The 20,016-nt window shown below is 40.4% G+C and overlaps 1 long non-coding RNA gene across 1 annotated transcript in view; it reads left to right on the forward strand.

The window, feature by feature from the left end:
* The first annotated feature begins 6,899 nt into the window (after positions 1-6,899).
* The window catches only part of LOC102546397 (uncharacterized), a 39,856-nt gene continuing 26,739 nt past the window's right edge, over positions 6,900-20,016 (forward strand). The window contains exon 1 of the long non-coding RNA XR_015646005.1: positions 6,900-6,948. This is a non-coding gene — a long non-coding RNA (uncharacterized LOC102546397). The remainder of the gene's footprint in view (positions 6,949-20,016) is intronic.

A 20,016-nucleotide genomic window follows, 5' to 3' on the forward strand; every position in this document is an offset into this window, starting at 1 on the left:
GCCTCACCCCATGCTGTCCCTCTGGGAAGCTAATCATGGCTACAGTAATTGAATTACACTAATTTTGGACAACCGGTGTATCCATCGATTTTGAGCAACCACGTACATCTGCTGATCTCCGAGCCTTCGAGCCTTCGGGGGAGATTAAAGAACACTGAGATTTAAAAACAGCTCTCGGGGGAGGTGGAGAGGTTCAGGGGCAAAAGGAGGGTGTTCATGACTATTCTCAAATGAGTCAAATTATCTAGCAAATTTAAAGTGATGGGTTCTCCGAGCCATCCAGGGCTGTGCACCTCTACCCCCACCGCCGCCCCCTCCCTCTCACAAGATGAAGATTTCACCATGAGAATATGTCCAGCCTGTCCTAAATTCTGCCCTCCCGTTCCCTGATAGCAGCCCAGCATGGGAGCGAGTGATGGACAGATCGTGACCAGCCTGCTTGCAGACTTGGCTAAGAATAGATTCTGATTTTCCATTGCTAACAGTCCTGCCCGTTCCACAGTGCATACTAAAATATAGATTTTTTTCCCTTTATAATTATAACATGCAAGATAGCTAGGTCTACTTCTCAGAGACGGGCAGTGTTAATCTGCATACCTGAATGCTATTTCCATACCCATCCTTTAAAAGGAATCTATCATTTTTTCCCCATAAACACAGAACATTTAAGAGAACGAAATTAATTACATTGTGCCTTATTAGTGAAAACACACACAGCAAACTGTACCTGAATTGCACACTTTGTCTGTCTTGCTGAGGGCATAGACAGATGAAAGGAAAATGTATGGTTCAGTATCCATTTAATACTGTGGCAGGTGCGGGGGTAACCTGTGGGGATGAAAAATGAAGTCTATAGTCATATCTGTTTGAAATAAATGAAACAGGTTTTGTGTCTGAAACACAAGCAATATCTCAGGAACTGCCATAGCAAATATCAGCATTAATAATGTACTTCTGGAGGCTCACAAAAATATAATCAATTTTTCAGTTCATAAAATTTCAAAAAATTGAATTTACATTTGCTAAACCAATTAACAAATTCTAATTTACGCAGCGTTGATGCCTCTAATTGGCAGCCGTGCATTTTTTATGAGACTTCTTGTTAATCTCTTATGGTAATCAAACTCAGAAATTTAAAATTCACTGGTGTTCTTGATACACGGAACTAGTTAAAATTCTTAATTAAATTAGGGTGACTGAAAGAGAAGCCATTTTAAAAGTAAAATCATAAAGTGTTATGACTAACGTTGTACAAATTAGCATAAAGTAGTTTTGGGGAGAATCACTTGGAAGATTTTGTAATTTGGAACACCTGCCATTATGGCATTTGTTAAACTTTTATCAATTAATCATTACTCCCTCAAATAGCAGGAAAAAATTGAATATTGAGAATATGAAGAGGGTGTCTAATTGCAAGTGGCAAATTGCTGACTGGCTCCATTATTACCTGTGCTTTAAGAATTTTGAGAAATAAATGTCTATTATGCATTGTAGGAATACATAAATTACCCTAATGCACTCCATATTGGGTGGCTTTCCGTCTTACTCATCTTGTAATACATGTTTTCTTGAGGTAGGAAAGATGACTTGGGAAACACAGATTCTGTAATGGGATATGATTATGGCTTCATTAAAAACATATAATGATCACGTTATTTTATCTTATTCTCCAAATCCACGCCGGCCATATATGTTATATTTGAAAGGGCACGAGTAGAGGGAGCAGTTGTTTTTGCCATAGTGGAGAAATCAATCCCCATTTGAAGTACAATTTAGGATTAAGCAATACAGCACCATGGCTTCGAAATGTTAATTAATTCTCAATTTGGCCTGTGGTTCTCAAGCCTAAGCATTTAGATTGTAAAGGGCACTTCAGCCAAGACTCATTTTATTACAAGTTAAAATCTCGGGGAAAAAAATTGATTTAGAAATGTGTTTCTAAATCAATGCAGCAAGAGCAGAGTACCTAAAAAAAAAAATCTTTGCCGAAATGTACTTTTCATTATTCGAAGATTCACAGAGGGATCTCTAATGGTCCCTGAAAATTCAGAGATTATCAAGAAATGTGACTTTAAGTACCTTGAAATTGCTACAGCTATTTATCTTAGCCAACCCTAGACAAAGCTATATGCCTATTAGATAGAAAGTGCTTCAGATGTGAGAACCACTTCAGTGGTGTTTTATAGTTCAGAAAGCTAGAGGACATGGGGCTAAATTAGCAAGAAGTAGAGAGGGTTCCGGTGAGGAGATGACCTAACCAGTCAAACTCTACAAGTTCCAAATGTGATTAAAAGTATCCCAAAGAGGATACAACTCTTACTTTCTAGGGGAAAAAAATAAAAGAAGCTTTCTAAAATGCATCTTAAATGATAACGGTGGGACCACCACGGTTCAGTGGTGTTTCCTAAGCTTGCCTTAGGCTCTGTGTCATTCACTGTTTTCATAGTTATAATAAAATTATCAGACACAACTGAAGGACGTAAAAATGTCTTTTGGTTTAAGGGTTGTAAGGTGGTGCTGGTCACATAGCATCCCTGGGTGGGAAGCAAAGAGGGATGAAGGAGAGCTTTCTTTTACTTGTCCGCCCCGTGAGATATTGCAACTCACATCCCTGGTCTTCCCTCCTCAGTTAAACTTGCCTGAAAATACCCTCAAACACACATCAAAAAAGTGAGACTTGTGAATCCAGTCAACTGTACAGAAGATTAAACATGGCTACCTCTTAGGGTGTGTGTCTTCGTGACTACCCTAGCCACAAGGGGGACCTGATCTAAAACAGAACTGTCTTGGCATAGGAAGAGAGGTGCAGATTCTATGGTGATTCGAGTCTAGGTCATTCTGTTAGGGAAGGGACTTCTTTTTAATGGAGCCTCTTAAGCAGTAACCCCGAGGCTCTCTCCACCGGATCCCACTGCATTCCCACAGGTGTGACAACTGCAAATGTCCACAGAGAGTGTCAGGTATCACTGACATCAAAACCATGGACAACTACTACACAGGGTGGCTTTCAGTTTCAAGGTATCATCCATGCAGTAGATAACTAAGTTTGCTTCCTAGTCAAGACATCCCTTTCCTGTGGTGGCTGCTACACTGCCTACACTCAGTTACTAGTGTGTGATTTCCTGGCTACCTCTATGATTTCCATCTTCTCTAAAACTGTAGCCTACTCATCTGCGAGATGATACATTTTGTCATTATGTTATTGTTGGGGGGAATGAGAGAAATGATACCTTTATAAGTATCACACAGTGATAATTAGCAAATATCTATGCATTATTTATTGTTTTGCATTGGTGGTTGGGTCAGTATAGTTTCACTGGGTAAAATTAAGTACCTAAACACATTCTCAAATTGCAACAAAGACTTAAACAGAGGTGACAGTTTACCTGGAGAGGCTCTAAGCCAGTGGTTTCCAACCTTCCTAATGTTGTGACCCTTTAATACACCCTCGTGAGGTGATGACCCCACACACACACACACACCATAAAATTATTTTTGTTTCTACTTCAGAACTGTAATTTTGCTACTGTTGCGTATCATGATATAAACATCTGTGTTTTCCAATGGTCTAAAACGACCCCTGTGAAAAGGTCATTTGACCCCCAAATGAGTCACGCCCCACAGGTTGAGAAACGCCACTCTAAGCCTTATTGTAGAGATTATTTTCTGCTCTTCTGAAGTACAAAGAGGTAAAAGTCTAACTTAAAACTTCAAAGAACTTAGGACAAGAACTTCAGTAATGGTTCTCTACACAAATAGCCATTCTTGGACATAGATGGCCCCAGCTTTATACACATTTGCTAGATCATGCACTCACAGAGAATGGCATTACTGTCCTATAAGCTGCTACAATTCCCACCACACTGGTACTTTACATGTATCCGGGACTTCGCAAATATTGTTCCTACAGAGGAATGGGGAAAAGGAACTTCTTCCAGCTTGCCCCTAACACATTATGGAGGCTGCTGAAGTCAGTTCCCTGTAAATGAGTCCCTCAACAAACAGAGAAGGTAATAGTGATGTCCAATGCCTGGCATATATATGGCCCAAAACAGTTTGCAAAACATTTTCATTTACATTACCCTACCTCATGGAAATATATCATCAGTGCTCTTGTCCTCTGGGACCCCAGCAATTTAATTGTAGCAGCTATAGGGCTATATGGGTCTTAGCCCTGGAGTCTTCTCAGCCTAGGATGTGACCGTGTCACTAAATGAGCTTGACCTGACAAGAATCTGCTTTAATAACACCAGATTGCTTTTAGGATGTCTAAGATTAAGTTCTAAATATGAAACCCCTTAGACTCGGTGGCGTAGTTACAGACCTAGATAGTGCTCCAAGATTCTATTGAACGTTGGTCTTTCTTCCACAAAGGGGTACAGTCCAATGGGGTGAGAAATTTTTACCAGGTTCTTGTTAGATGAGTCACTGACCAAGTGAGAATTCGATGCTGATGACTTGGACTATCTCCTGGGAGTAATCCTCACAAAGATAGAACCAAAGCCTCACCTAGATTGGTCATGGTTTCTCCGAGTCTCTGTGAAAATACTGCATTTTTTTTTTAGCTTCTCATTAATTAACCCCATTCACAAATGAGCACATCATTTAGCTTATCCAACATGGAAAGAGGTAACACGACCCAGTAGACATGTCTACCCTGGCCATTTCTCTGCTTCTGAACTTCAAGTGGAACTTTCTTTCTTCAACTGTGACTTTAGCATCTAATGTATCCTGGGACACTCATTTCCTATAGAGAGATCCTGCCACTGTTATGAGTAAGAACAAATTGCATACTTTAGAGCAATATATGCATCTACCATAATCTTTTTATTTCTGGTTTATTTTCCCTTGATTGCATCAAAATGCAATGTATTAAAGCTGCCTGGGTGATATACCGCTTCACAGACATGCACAATGCGACCAATATTCTGTTTGCCCATGGGCACTTGAGAAGTGGTTGGCAAATATTGAGAATGGTGGCTGCCTGCTGGGACTTTCAAAAGCCACCAACTCTCCTCATTTGCACTGGATCTTATGATCCATATCTGTATAACCTGAGCACTTGCAGAGCCCTTCATACAGAGAAGCTTTAGTCATTGCTATCTATGTACAATGAACCATGCATAGGCCAATAGGTCCTGTGGTCCAGGAAGACTAAGGATCCAAGTTGATGATGTGATCAGGAGTGAGCTACAAGCCGAAAGAACACTTCCTCAAACCTGAGGTGCAAGTTTGAGAAACTCAGGATCAAGTTTTGATAGAAACAGATCGTGGCCATTTGTCAGCTACCAAAGGACAAAGATTATGCTTTCTCCATTTCTGTTCATCGTAGCATGCAGTAGGAAATCCACAAATGTTTCGTTAAGCTGAACCAACAGTCTTTAAGAAAATACCAACTCGGGGTTGGGGATTTAGCTCAGTGGTAGAGCGCTTGCCTAGGAAGCGCAAGGCCCTGGGTTCGGTCCCCAGCTCCGAAAAAAAGAACCAAAAAAAAAAAAAAAAGAAAAGAAAAGAAAGAAAGAAAATACCAACTCATCTGCTCAATGTGCATTAAAATCTAGGGAGGACTGGCTTCCAAGGGATCCTCTGTTGCCTTTCCCCACCCCAGGAGTAGCTTAGTTTAACCACTTAGGTTACATAGCCATGGGTGCTAACTGGTTGCGGAATTTACTTCCGAAGCTTCTGGATGTCACGTTTGCTAATTGTTGCATTGCCTTGGAGCCTCCCTACCATTAAGCCAAAGAAAGCACAGCCTTATATATAAGAGAGTAAATCCCACACCTTAAAACAGTGCTTACTCTAAGTAGTAAGGCTCAAATGCAGGGAAACCCTGTACTTAGCATTTCCTGGGCACTCAGTAAGAGTTAAGGAGAAGTTGGACGGAAGAAAAAGCTAGAAATTTTTCTTTCTCGTTTCTGCAATTGTATTAGTTGAGAATATTATTCACTGTCTTTTGAATGTATTCACCTGTCTAACAGCTCCCAGCTCCGTCCCTCTTTCTCTACCTACCTGAGATGGTGCCTCCTATTCCCCTTTTCTCCTCTTTAACTCGCTGAGTTCAACTAGTGCTGCCCGTATGTGTCTGGATGGGTTGCCTCCCACTGGAGTGTGGTCGATCCACCAGAAATCGTACTCTTAACGAAGACGGACTTTCAGTCTCCCAGCAGTTAGGAGTTGCCAGTAACTCCTAAGCTAGGAGCCCACCTTGTATCCTTGTAAATGAGATAACCTGTGGAGGTCTTCTTGGTCTGTCAGAGGCTCCAAAAGGTCACCATCATTATATAAGGAGAAGAGAATGGAGAGAAGGGAGCCCTAGGGACAAAAGGCTCACTTCTTTCAATAAAAGGAGATGGCCATGATCATGGTGAGAATTCTACAACCAGCTGCCCACATGCCTATGTGATAAGAAGTCAATGACCAGGGGTTGGGGATTTAGCTCAGTGGTAGAGCGCTTGCCTGGCAAGCGGAAGGCCCTGGGTTCGGTCCCCAGCTCTGAAAAAAAGAAAAAAGAAAAAAAAAGAAGTCAATGACCAACATAAATTGCATTCTCAAGAGGAGACCTAACATTTGAAGACTCTGCCACAACTATGGTCCTCATTTTAGACACTTTTATCCCTTGTTGCTTTAAGAGTCGCCTATAACAGCCTAGCCCTCTAAGAAACCCTTCCAGGTTCACTGACAACATTCCTGATGTTCTCTCTCTCAGACAGGCATACAGGTAAGTCGCTACTGTGCTCTAAAGCTTCACAAACACTCAACATGGAAATCCCCACTTAGAAATGTCCCCCCTAAACCAAATGAGACCAGACTGGAACGTGTCTAAGGTTCTAGATTGGAACCTCTCACCACAAACTGCTAGAAGGTTCTGAGTTCTCTATTCTCTACATGAGCTCCCAACAGTGTACTGCTTCACAGCCATTGACCTTACTGGTAGATATCCCTGGAAAGGTAGGGCTGTACATTCTGTCTCATGACCAAAGAACTTCATCAGTTGACCTCTGTGATCACTAACGTGTTCTGTACCACAGATGTGTATGTGAGAAAATGGGCAATCATTTTCTCTAGACTTGCGATACTCGATTCGTCATTTGTTGGGGGAGGAACTACTTCTAGAATGCTCTACATTCCTTCTCCTGATGTCAGAGGGTTTAGCAGTGGCAAGAAAGAGTCCCTGGCAAAATTGGGGACAGCAGTCTGAGAGAGAAAGGCCACCTCTGAGCTACATCTCATGCAGGCAGAGAATCCGCTTAGTCTGTGGATTTATCAGTGGTAGTCAGTGAAGCCTGTCCATTTTCGTAGGAGACTCATCTACCTGTGTGAATATTTCCAGGCTTAGCCATGTCTTTGAAGATGCACTGACAGCAGTGATTAGGCTCAACTGAAGATATTCTTATGTAAATGAACAGGAACAATATAAATCCATGATTATCGTCATTTTTCCCCTTATCCCAGGTGAGTCGAATAGGATCCCAGAATCATGAATTGGTGGTGAGATTTATCACTGCACTGATGATCTTTTGAATTTATTTATCTTTATAACCCTCTACAGAGGTAATCTTCCCTGGAGGGTTGAAAGGTAATATTGATGAGGAACCCAGTATTACCCTACCCAGAGCTATCTGGGAATGGATTGGCCATCACTTTGCACCAGGCCTCTATTTTAGGTATAGAAAAATTAATGTAAAAGGGACATTTATCATCAAGTGTGTTCGGAGTAAACCTGGTGCTGCCAAATGGTGGATATAAATCCAGAGAAAATACGCTTGTCCTTAGATCAAATATCCTCACTCACCATTCATCATCGGGAGACACTTTTAGAAGGTTGCCTCAGTGACTTAGGCAAAGGTTCTGCACCCTTCTTGCCTTCTCGTAACAGGGGAGTGAGGACTTCAACCTTGTCTGCTCCTGACCCATAGGTTTTGATTCCACAGGATAGGAGTGTCACCTGACTGAATCCCTGACTAGGTTAATATGAAAGATATAAAATAAAAAAATAAAGGCTGAATAGGATCTGCACAAATTTCACATCTTTCTACAATACAGAATGCTGGTTCTGCTAAGTTGGAGTAGGCACATCCCTTCATTCTTATTCTTATTCTTCCTCCTCTTCTTCCTCCTCTTCCTCCTCCTCCTCTTCCACCTCCTACTCCTTGTCCTCCCCTTCCTTCTCTTCTACCTCCTCCTCCTCTTCATTCTCCTCTTCCTCCCTTTTCTTTTACCCAATGAAATATATTGAACACCAGGGACAAGCAAGCATAAAAATGATCAGAAAAAAAGGAGTAACGAAAGCTGGCTACAACTTTTAACATGGGACTGCAGTCCGTGGGTCTCCTTCTTGCCACTGACAAATATCCAAGGTAGATCAATGAAGAGGCCTTCAAACCCAAAATGCCAACAAGCGCAGACCAAATATGATCCAGGAGAAGCCTGCTAATCCCAAACCGGAAGACCAGGAAATCTGAGCCTAACATTAGAAACCAGTCTTGACCTTGTTGGCCCCACTGTAGGCAGACACTGAAAGAAAAGAGACTCACTTTGGACCCACTGAAGAGGAATTGATTTTAAACTCTATCTGGTATCCAGATGAAGTAGACCAATAGTCCTTTGATTCCACTCCATGACCCTGATGTCAATAGGAGTGGAAAGAGATATGATAGTCCACTCCCAGCCTGGTAAATGTAGTGAGTACTCCAGATACTGTCAGAGTAAACTCACTGGATCACCATGATTGCCACATGAGAAATCCGGGAGGCAAGAGTGAGACTGGTGCACACTGGCTTGCTTCCCCTCTACCTAACTTCAGGATGCAATTGAGCTCTGAACTTCCACATCCACAGAGCATCGGGAGGTGAGGTGAAGTGAAGCTGTAAGAAATGAGGCATGCACATGTACACACACATGCATTTGCACATGCACACACACATGCACATGCATGTGCACACACACACACATATACACACATAATTAAAACAAATAAATATTTGTGAAGTGACAGAGTTTCCAAAGTTGGCAAGAAAAAAAAAAAACAAGCAACAATGTTACAAATTCAAGAAACTAAGTAAACTTTAAACTGAACAGACCTGAGGAAATCATGCCAAAATACATAAAAATTAAACTTCTGAAAATTAAGAACAAAAAAGAAAAATCCTTCAAAGCCGACAGAAAAAAAATAACACATTACTGATAAAAAAAAAATACCAACTTCACATCTAAAACCAGAGTCCAGAAAAGAAATAACACATTTATCAAGTGCTGGAAGAAAAAACTTAAACTGCAAATTCTATATGTGGTGAAAAATAGTCTTTAAGAATAAGGGAAAATGGGAGTATTCTCAGAGGAAAAGCAAAAAAATTAATTGTTGCAAATGAAGCTCTGGAAAATGGTTAAGGGAACCCAAACAGAACAGAAGAGAAAATAACAGCGGAAAGGGTAGGAGTGGACACTCCCAATTCTCAGGAGTTACTTGAAGCAATTGATGTATACGCAGAAACCATAACATCATCTAATGTTGGAAATAAACTATTTAACACAACTGCAGGGACCTGGGGCTATAGAGATGGCTCAGCAGCCGAGACCACTCATTGCTCTTGCAGAGGAGCAGAGGTGAGGTCCCAGCACCCACGTTAGGCAGTTCATAAGCGCCTGAAACTTCAGTTTCAGAGGATCTAGTGCCCTCTTCTGGCCTTCTCAGTACATACACCCACATGCACATACCCTCACGTAACATAAATGAATAGAAACTTTTTTCTACAAATGAAAGACCTAAATGCAGTCAAACATTTAAAACTTCACTTAAAATAGTCAGAATTAAAATTAGTATAAATAAATGTAGCATCTTATTTTTATCCATTTGACTCTGCCAAATCCCAAAGAGTGTTCACATCACCTAAAGAAATATAGAAAGAAAAAAGAACCCCAGGGACATGAAATAATCAAACTGGAAAGAAATATTTTATTTCATACACACACACACACACACACACACACACACACACACACACACACACACACACACACACACACACACATATATATACCTGAATTCAGCACAAAGCTCTAATTATGGGGAAGAACCTCAGATTTAGGGTGTGGATTCACACACAGCGAGCGAGTAAATTACTGTTTTGAAGCTGAAGTTAAATCAAGCTCTCCACAGGTTGCTTTCTGGCTGCAGCCTGAGGATATTTATTTTAGTCTACTTTCGATTGTTCATATAATTGATAGTACACTGTGATCATCTGTGCCGCTCAACAAAAATGAGATAGTTGCCAGTTTTAAAGAGCCACCCTTTGCTCTTTCAATATTATATAATTAGTAGCTATTAGAGTCTCTTATATGAAAGTATTTCATAATATTCTTAATACAAAGGAAAATCTGAATGCATTAACTCAAAAGCCAGCTCTCTCAGGCTGAGTCTCCTGAATACAGATGTTTAAGGCTCACTTATTTTTAATTTTTATTGTATGTTAATTATACATAATAATGGTTTAATTTAGACATTTTCATAATGCATACAATATATTTTAAGCATATCCACTCCACCCATTATCCTCTCTTGTCCTCATCTCGGTCCCCCTAATCCATTCTTGTTTCCAACTGGCCTTCCATGTCTTCTCATTTGTGTGTGAACGTGTGTGTGCTTGCGCGCACTTGTGTGTGCTCATGTGCATGTACATGTGCCCATGTATGCATGTGTGCATGAGTGCATGAGTGTATGCGTGCGTGCCTGTGTTTGTGTGCATGCATGTGTGGATACATGCATGCAAGTGATATGTGCATGTGTGTGTGCCTGTATATGTGTGAATCTGTGTGCGTGTGTATACCTGTATGTGTGCATGAGTATTGACACATGCATGTGCGTGTGCATGTGCATATGTGTCTGTTTATGCATGCACACATGTATGCACATGTGTGTGCAGTGATATGTGCACATGTATGTGCGAGTGTGTATGTGTGTAAAAGTGTGGCACACACACGTGTGTGTGTGTGTGTGTGTGTGTGTGTGTGTGTGAGCTTTTGTTCTCAGAAGCAGGGACTCCTTATATATCTACACCAATGACAAACTGTCTCCACCAACTTTGATGGATATAAATCCTCAGGGAAGCGGGTCGTGGTCATTTGTGGTCAAGCCCAATCTTTTTTTTTTAATTCTTTTTTTTCGGAGCTGGGGACCGAACCCAGGGCCTTGCCCTTGCTAGGCAAGTGCTCTACCACTGAGATAAATCCCCAACCCCAAGCCCAATCTTAACTTTATCTCTATGGTGTTATTTCTATGGTGTCAATCAATATTATATTTTGAGGATCCTATGGTGTGTGGATTATTTTTTACTGCCAACATTTTTTTAAAAAATAAAGTTTATAAATTAATTAATTAATTAATAGGTAACATCTATAAAATAGTGAGAGTCTGGGCTTTTTTATTTCCTACATTACTTAATTTTATTTTTTCTTTGCATTCATCTGACCCTCATAAGCATTCAGATGCTTCTGATCAGACAAAATTCCATGTTTTTGTCATATAATGCCTCTAGCAAATTCTAATTTTTACACACACACTTACTCAGGCTCAGATGATTAAAACCTTTACTGAGGACAGAAGAAAATCATGTGTATTGTTTTTATGAAGAGAGCATGACATTGGAACTAAAAAGTTATCATTTCAAATAATACTGTAGACAATTTAAGCTATGAATATAAACATAAAAAAATCAGATAAAATATTAGTAAGCAAAACCGAACATGTATCATAGTCAAATATTTATTGGAACCGTGAAAGACTAGTTCAATATTTTCTCAGAACTATTAATATAAATCAGACTATAATAGATTTATGGAAACAAAAGTTCATACATCTTTTGAGACATTTTAAAGGCATTGGAAAATTTGACAGCAAATTCTTATTTAAAAAAGAAAGCCCTGTGAAACAAAATTTAATGAATTAATCTTTAAAGGGAAATGTGTGTGCATGTACATTCATATATGTATATGTATGTATGCATGTGTGTATATATGGTGTATGTATGTTCCTGTGTGTACATGTATAAGAGAATGTGTGTTAAATTTGGGAGCATTTGTGTGTGTGTGTGTGTACATATGTATGGTCATGGGTGAGTTCATGTATGAGTGTGTGTATGTATGTCTGTGTACTTTGGATGTTCACATTCAACTCAATAGCATCCTTTTCTATGAATAGGAGAGGAATATGCACTCACGGACATTAAAATCAGGAATCTAACAACTGTGAAGTGTATCTGTATGTATCCATTGTGAGAGCGTACTAGAAAAAGGTATCAATGAAAATATAATTAGGGATGGTAAATAGAAGACATAAAAATAGAAGACAAGTTATTCCGTGCGTATATTTTTGTAGATGCGAAAGTGTGTTTCTAAGCATGTAAAACACACTAGAGATAGAGAAGGTAGCACTAGATACCTTTCATCTAAATACATTTTTTAAGATACAATTCATCTAAAAACGATGTGAGTTGGATTTGTCACGTCCCTTCATGTCAAGATACGAAGCCATCTTCTAACCCACTTATCTCGTTATTATAGAACGGAAACCCGAAATCAAGACACATAAATCTTCCAAACAGACCTTTCTGTTTGTAGATTCCTCACATTCCCATTGCATAAACAATTTTCACTTGCATTGATAATTTCTCCAATAGAGTCTACCAGTTTTTGATTAGATTACGTCAAGTGTATAAATAAATTCAGAGAGGATCAACATCCAAACTCTATCCCGTTTTCCAATTCATAGATACTATTTCGCCCAAATCATTTGTCTTTTTAACTTCATTCTGCATTCTTTTCTGGTTTGCAATGCGTAAGTATTTCTAAAGCTAATGAAATTATTCCTAAATGTATTGTGGTTCTTAATGTCACTATGACTTCCCATCGCATGTGTCTACTAGCGGTGTTTTATCATAGTGGAATTGTGAGTTATGGGGCATGTCCTCCGGTAATGATCAATGGTGTCTTGTGCTAGACTACTTAGGAGTCTCTGTGTATGGGCTAACAACATCTAAAGTGTAAAATTAGATCACAGGTAACAAAAAAAATTGTTTTATGCTTTCTTTGGCCTGTGTGTGTGTGTGTGTGTGTGTGTGTGTGTGTGTGTGTGTGTGTGTGTGTGTGTGTGTGGTGTGTGGTGTTGCTTTTTCCATGTTTTACCCCACAAGCTACGGCTTCAGTTGCAATGTGGAAAATATTAGCTGGGAGAAAAATGTTCTGGCCTTTTCCTCAGCATCTGTAGGAAATTTTCTGGTTTATCATTTTCCACAGGTTTCCTTCTCCTGCTTTAGTATTTACATTATGTTGAGCAGTTTTAAAGTAACTGACACAGTTTATAAACTGTTCATACTGTGACCATTGAGGTTATTATGTTATTTCCTACTTAAAAAAAAACCTACATACACTAAGATTGGGAGTGTACATCAAGCTGTAATCTGGAATATCGCTCCTTCATTCTCATGCACTATCTGGGTTTTTGATTGATATAATCTTTCAATGTCTACTTTTGAGTTTTTGTGCCCAGTTTCATGAGATAATACCCTTCAACTTTGCTTTCTTACAATGTCTGCTTCTGGAGCTGGAGAGATGGCTCAGTGGTTAAGAGCACTGTCTGCTCTTCCAGAGGTCCTGAGTTCAAATCCCAGGAACCACATGGTGGCTCACAACCATCTGTAATGGTATCCGATGCTCTCTTCTGGTGTGTCTGAAGACAGCAAAAGTGTACTTATAATAAATAAATCTTTAAAAAAAAACCAAAACAATGTCTGCTTCTGTATATGGTTGGATTAATGCTGAGCTCAAAATGCTTCTGTAAATCTCACTTCCTTCTACGTCCTCTGAAGTAGTTTATGTAATGTTGGCATTTCCTCTTCATCAATAAATTTTCTGTAAACCATCAAGGTCTAGAGTTTCCTTTGGGGCTAGTTTTTAATTAGTTATCCATTTCCTAACAGATACAGAGTTGTTCAAGTGTCCTTTCTACGACACAACTTCAGGATGTGGAATTTCGCCTTTCCCAGTCCATTCAGGGTCTCAAAGTTGTCAGACCACATTTGCTTACAGTGTTCTTTTATTCTCTTTAGAGCGGCTCGCTGATCACAAGTGGCATCGCTTATTGCACGCTTCATCGTGGTAACTTGGTGATGTCTTCTCCCTTATTTCTTGAGCCATTTCCTAGATGTTTTCAAGTGTTTGAGTCTCAACTTTTTAAAATCCGTTTTCTATTTTCCTAAAACTTGTTTTTGACTGACTTGAACTCACTGGGTTTCTATTATCTGCCTTGCTCTGCTTCTTGACTGAAAGCTTAGCTTATTAATAATTTACTTTTCTATTTTGCTACTCTGAGAATTAAAAGATAATAAATTTCTGTATATACATCAGTCCCTACCCCAAACACACATGTTGAAATGTTGTTTCCCTTACATGGAGTGCTTAATCTTTTTTGTTTTTTAATTCACATTTTTTTTATTAACTTGAGTATTTCTTATATACATTTTGAATGTTATTCCCTTTCCCAGTTTCCGGGCCAACATCCCCCTAACCCCTCCCCCTCCCCTTCTTTATGGATGTTCCCTCCCCATCCTCCCCCCATTACCACCCTCCCGCCAACAATCACATTCACTGGGGGTTCAGTCTTAGCAGGACCCAGGGCTTCCCCTTACACTGATGATCTTACTAGGGTATTCAATGCTACCTATGAGGTTGGAGCCCAGGGTCAGTCTATGTATAGTCTTTGGGTAGTGGCTTAGTCCCTGGAAGCTCTGGTTGGTTGGCATTGTTGTTCATATGGGGTCTCGAGCCCCTTCAAGCTCTTCCAGTCCTTTCTCTGATTCCTTCAATGGGGGTCCCGTTCTCAGTTCAGTGGTTTGCTGCTGTGCCTAATCTTTTTAAATTTTCTTTGTGATTTTTTTGGGCGGATATTATTTACAAATACATTGAATTTCCTAAGTACTTGAGACTTTTCTCTGATTTTCCTCTATGCTCTATGTTTCCTCTATGTTCACGTGATCAGAGAAAATACTTTCTGATTTCAGTCCACTCAAGTTCATTGCCAAGTGACAGATTCTTCTGTGGTCCTGAATGGGAGTCAGAAAGCATACTCCACCTTCAAGAGGTCTATAACCCATTCCTTACAACCAAAGGAACCTTGCCGATATGATTGAATTATTGATCTTGACATGAGGTGACCTGGGGTTATTTGTCAATCTGTCCAGAGAGTATTCATCTTGCTAATTACTGGATATCTTGCTCATAAAACATTAGATGGTTTGCACAGTCTCCAGTCAATGTCTTTATGCCACCCCACCCCCTGAGGCTTGCCGACAGAGTATGCTACCAAACATGGATCCCTATTACTGTGATAAGCCAAAGTGTGTCCATCAGTAAGCTTCAGTGCCCCTTTGAGCTGTGATTTACTGTAAACTGAACTATTTTCATGTGTTTAGGGCTATTTGTATTTCCCTACCAGCATCTTCTCTCCATCCATTTCTGTTAAATTTTATAGCCTAGGTTTTATTGCTGGACATCAGACCTCAATACTAACCCTCTGCCTATGATTAAGAACGAAAATCATCTTCCGATTCTCACTAGTCTTTTTTTTTTCTCCTGATTGTTTGGTTGCTCTGACTTTCTGGCCAGGAAAATATTTAAATGACTTTTAGCTCTATATGGTCATTGTGACTCTCTAGTAAAAATCACTCCAGAATGGGGAACAAAAAGAGTAGGAGCAGGGGTTGGGGATTTAGCTCAGTGGTAGAGCGCTTGCCTAGCAAACGCAAGGCCCTGAGTTCGGTCCCCAGCTCCGAAAAAAAAAAAAGAAAGAAAGAAAAAAAAGAAAAAGAAAAAGAAAAGAGTAGGAGCAAAAATTTTAAAGCCTCAGTGGAAGCTGAGAATCCCTTGGGGTCATTTTAATTTTGGAAACAGTTTACACATATCTTAACACAAAGCAAAAATGCCAGTTGACTGAAAAGTTTCAGGATGTAAAGCACACAATGGGAATGCAGAGTCAAAGGGAAAAAAACTGCAATGTTAAATGTGAAGTGGAAATACCAACATAAACACATTATCATAGCATAAAAATGTCAGTGTCAACTCAGCTCTCATGGGGAGCTGAGTACATCTACGATACACTGCTATACCTAAGGCCCAGGGAATATTGTAGGAAAAGCGAGCAGAAAGATTACAAACGCCCAATGACCTGGAATTCTGCTGTGAGCTTGTGTCTGCTCTAGGTGACAGGGAAGCGATGTCCAGGAAATCTCAACAGAATGGCTGTCTGAGCAAGACGTAAGCAGTGACAACAAACATGGCCATTCCAAGGTGGACAGAGGTCATCTGATGGAGACCCACTCCTAGTAGAAGCGATGCAGGCTGAGAGAGAGGAAATCAGACTTTCCCAGGGATGAGCCATATGAATGGTCAGCCAAAATCAAGATGTCGGCTCTTTAAACATATACACAGAAGCTACACCTAATGGACTCAGAAAGTTACATATATATATGCACATACCGACAATAACCAAGTGGAGGCCATGAATCTGAGAAGGAGGGGATATGGAAGGGGATGGAAGGCAGAGAGGGATAAAGAAAATGATGTAAATACAGTGCATATATATATATATAAATATATATATGAAATAAAATTAAATTTAATTTAAAAAAGTAAGTGTATTTATACTTAACTGTCTTCTACCCTAGTCCACTCAAAGGTCTAGAAACCACAATACACAGTAAAGCTGAGTGACATTTAGATTTCCTTTGTTAAACCACCCAAGGAAATCAATCAGAAAAAGTTGAGGGAATAGCACGGGACATTTCACACGACGCAATAACACCGTGCTAATCCTAAAGCAAAGACTTAGTCAAAGACCACCTCAGTCATTTGAGAAGTACACCAAGACATGAAACAAAATCGTTTATTGCATTTTACGTGTATGAGTGAGTGCCTGCATGTATGTGCGTAAAACACGTGTCTACCTCATGTCCACTTAGGCCGGAAGAGGACACTGAATCTTCTGGAAATGAAGTTACTAAGGGCACTGTGGGTCTCATGCATGCTGGGATGCAACCAGGTCCCCTGCAAAAGCAAGGGGACCTTAACTGTCCTCAACTGTGGAGGCAACTCTCCAGCCCCATAAACAAAGGAAGTGTTAAAGACTTACAATACCCAAGTTCAAGACCCGGGTATTGATGTTTGAATATTCAAAGAGGTTATTTCCTTAATGATCTGAATATAGAAATTTGATTCTCAGCAGCCATAAAGTCTTTACAAAAGACTCAGTGGGTAAGCTTAGGAGTCTATAGTGCTTCTCAAAATGAAGTGAAGGGAAGAGAGACCGGAAAATAATGTAAAAACATGATTCTGTAATATGTAGCCAGTCTGATCATTCGTGTGACAGAATGGAGGCAAAAAACACTAATGCTTGGGAAAAGTCATAACTGGGACTGCTGGGCCAACCATCCATCCTGGTATGACTCCATTCCTTTACCCTGACAGCTGGTAATTACAGAGAAGGAGTCTAGCCAAATTGCAAAGGAAACCCAATCTTCTCACAAAATACATTAGTTGATAAACTTGGAGGGAAACGTCCAAACAGTAACAGCATTACAACCTCGAGAATGTCTTATCTCCCTTCCGTCCCGTGAAATAAGCAGTTTGGACAAAGATCATTTGTAGAGGTTAAAAGAATGGGGCCAGACGTCATCACTGGGGTCCAAGAATCCACACCCGTACCCTAAGAAAACATGCCTTTCATTGCTAAGTTCTACAGCTCAACTGACCAAAAGTCATCAAGCGGCATCGGAAATTCTGGGGTTGCCCATTGGGCTGCATTTTGATTTGGGAAAAAAAATGAGTACCAAATACTATGAAATACTGACCTTAATGTTGACTGAGAAGCTAGATAATAAATCCTGAGGCCAATGCGCTAACAATGGAGAATAAAGAAAAACATGAATCTCAATATGCAATAATCAGATTCCAAATGGAATGCAGAACAATCAATGAGAAAACAGACTTAGAAGTTTTTGAAACTCAGTATATGAGATGAGGATACAGGTGAGTAGCTCCCAGTGTGTAGAGAACAAGAAGAGACAGGAAGTTATAAAGAGCATCCAAGGAAGGTCCTAATCGGGAGAACTGTTCTGTACTGGATTAGATCAAAGTCACCTTTCTAATTACTATACTGAACTATTAGGGAAAGCTTGCTCAAGTGCGCTAAGAATATTGACATGTCTTAACAAATCAAGCAGATGCAGAATTTTCACAGAATAAAGTGTTTGATTTAAAATTTAAGTGGAATAGAAGCCCATATGTAAATAGAAAGCTATGGAGGGGTTGAAGAAATCGCTTAGTAGTTAAGAGCATTTACTGCTCTGACAGAGTCCCAGCGTCCATATAGGGCAGCTCTCAGCCACCTCTAACTCTAGCTCCAGCAGAATCTGACTGGTTTCTGCATTCAGCTGCCCTCGTGTGAACATACCCGGACATGTACATGTAATTAAAATTAAAACAAGTCCTTGGTAAACCACTAGGGGGCCTCACTGCAGGGTCAATACTGGAGAGGAGAAAAGTGAACTTGGGCATGCCATTTTCACGTTGATGAATCTGAACCTTGGGGACTCATTTCTGCTCATTTTACTCTGAATGTTTGAAAAGTTTCATATTAAGATGATCCTAATGAGATACTTTTATTATTTTTTGTTCATGAGGGGGCGTGTGGGTAGATGCAGACCACACTCTGTGGCAAGCACGCGTGGAGCAGGGGACAGTGAAGCTAGGTACCACGGTTCTAACGCAGGTTGACAGACTTGGTAGCAAGCTCCGTGACCCACTGAACCATTTTGAAGTCTGTTTATTAGACACTTCCTTTTTTTAAAAAAAAATAAAAAGAGTGCTTTGACTGGGAATTGATCAAATCAGTAAAGACAGCCGAAAGGACAGTATGTCAGTTTTACCTGTGAATGTTTTCCCATTTGTGACCAGTTGATCCATTAACAGAACCCACAGCTTTCCGGGGTTGCCTTCATCATTCTGAGACATTCAGAAAGTACAGTCATGATCATAGTTGATAACAACGTTCCTCTTGACAGAAGTCCCTGCTTGGATTACTGCGCAGACAGTGGCCTGTTTTTATCTTTATCAGCGTTGAAAAGAAGGGCGAGCCGGGTAAGACTGTCAAGTCTCTTACTCGGTTTTGCGTGTGGCGTGCACCGTTTGAAAGCCAGCTGGCGTGCTGAACTCAGAACTAAAGGAGCGAAAGCGACCACACGGTAACGCCCCATTTGCCTTCGCAGCGAGCACTCTGCGTCTCTCCTGGAGCTTGTCTGTGGCTCTCAAGAAAAGACTGCTGAAGTGGATTCACTCTCTTTGCTCTCTAAAAATCCAAAATGGTGTCGTTTAACGTAGTTTTTGCATAATTTCCTGGTAACCAAGGTCCTTCATAATGTATTCTGAGATAGGGCCTTGTCAGGCAGATCACGCTGGTCTAGAACCTAGGCTCTTCCTGCCTCTGCCGTCTAAGTGTTGGATTTCCTTGAAGATTTCTTTTTACTCATCAAAACTTTCAGTGCTTTGCAGGGACGGAAATGGGGAGGAACCTGAGGAAAAGCTGGTCCAGCGACAGTCCCAAAGTGGGATCCAGCTTGAGGGGAGTCCCCAAGGTCTGACACCATTACTAAGGCTGTGGAGTGCTGACAAGAAAGGGACCTATCATGACTGCCCTCTGAAAGACCCAGCAAGAACTGAGAAATGCAGATATTTTCACTCAACCAATGGACAGAAGCTGCTGACCACTGTGGTTGAATTAGGGAAAAACTGGAGAAAGGTGAGGAGGAGGACCACCCCGTAGGAGGACCAGCAGTTCTGAACTCTCGAGAGACCCCTGAGATCGCTCATATACTGGACCACCAACCAGGCATCATATGCCAGCTGGTATGAGGCCCTCAACACATATACAGCAGAGGACTGCCAGGGTCTGTTTATGTGAGTCCATAGATGTGT

This window comes from Rattus norvegicus, chromosome 20 (genome assembly GCF_021556685.1).
Source record: "Rattus norvegicus strain SHRSP/BbbUtx chromosome 20, alternate assembly SHRSP_T2T, whole genome shotgun sequence".
In the NCBI taxonomy this organism is placed as follows: Eukaryota; Metazoa; Chordata; class Mammalia; order Rodentia; family Muridae; genus Rattus; species Rattus norvegicus.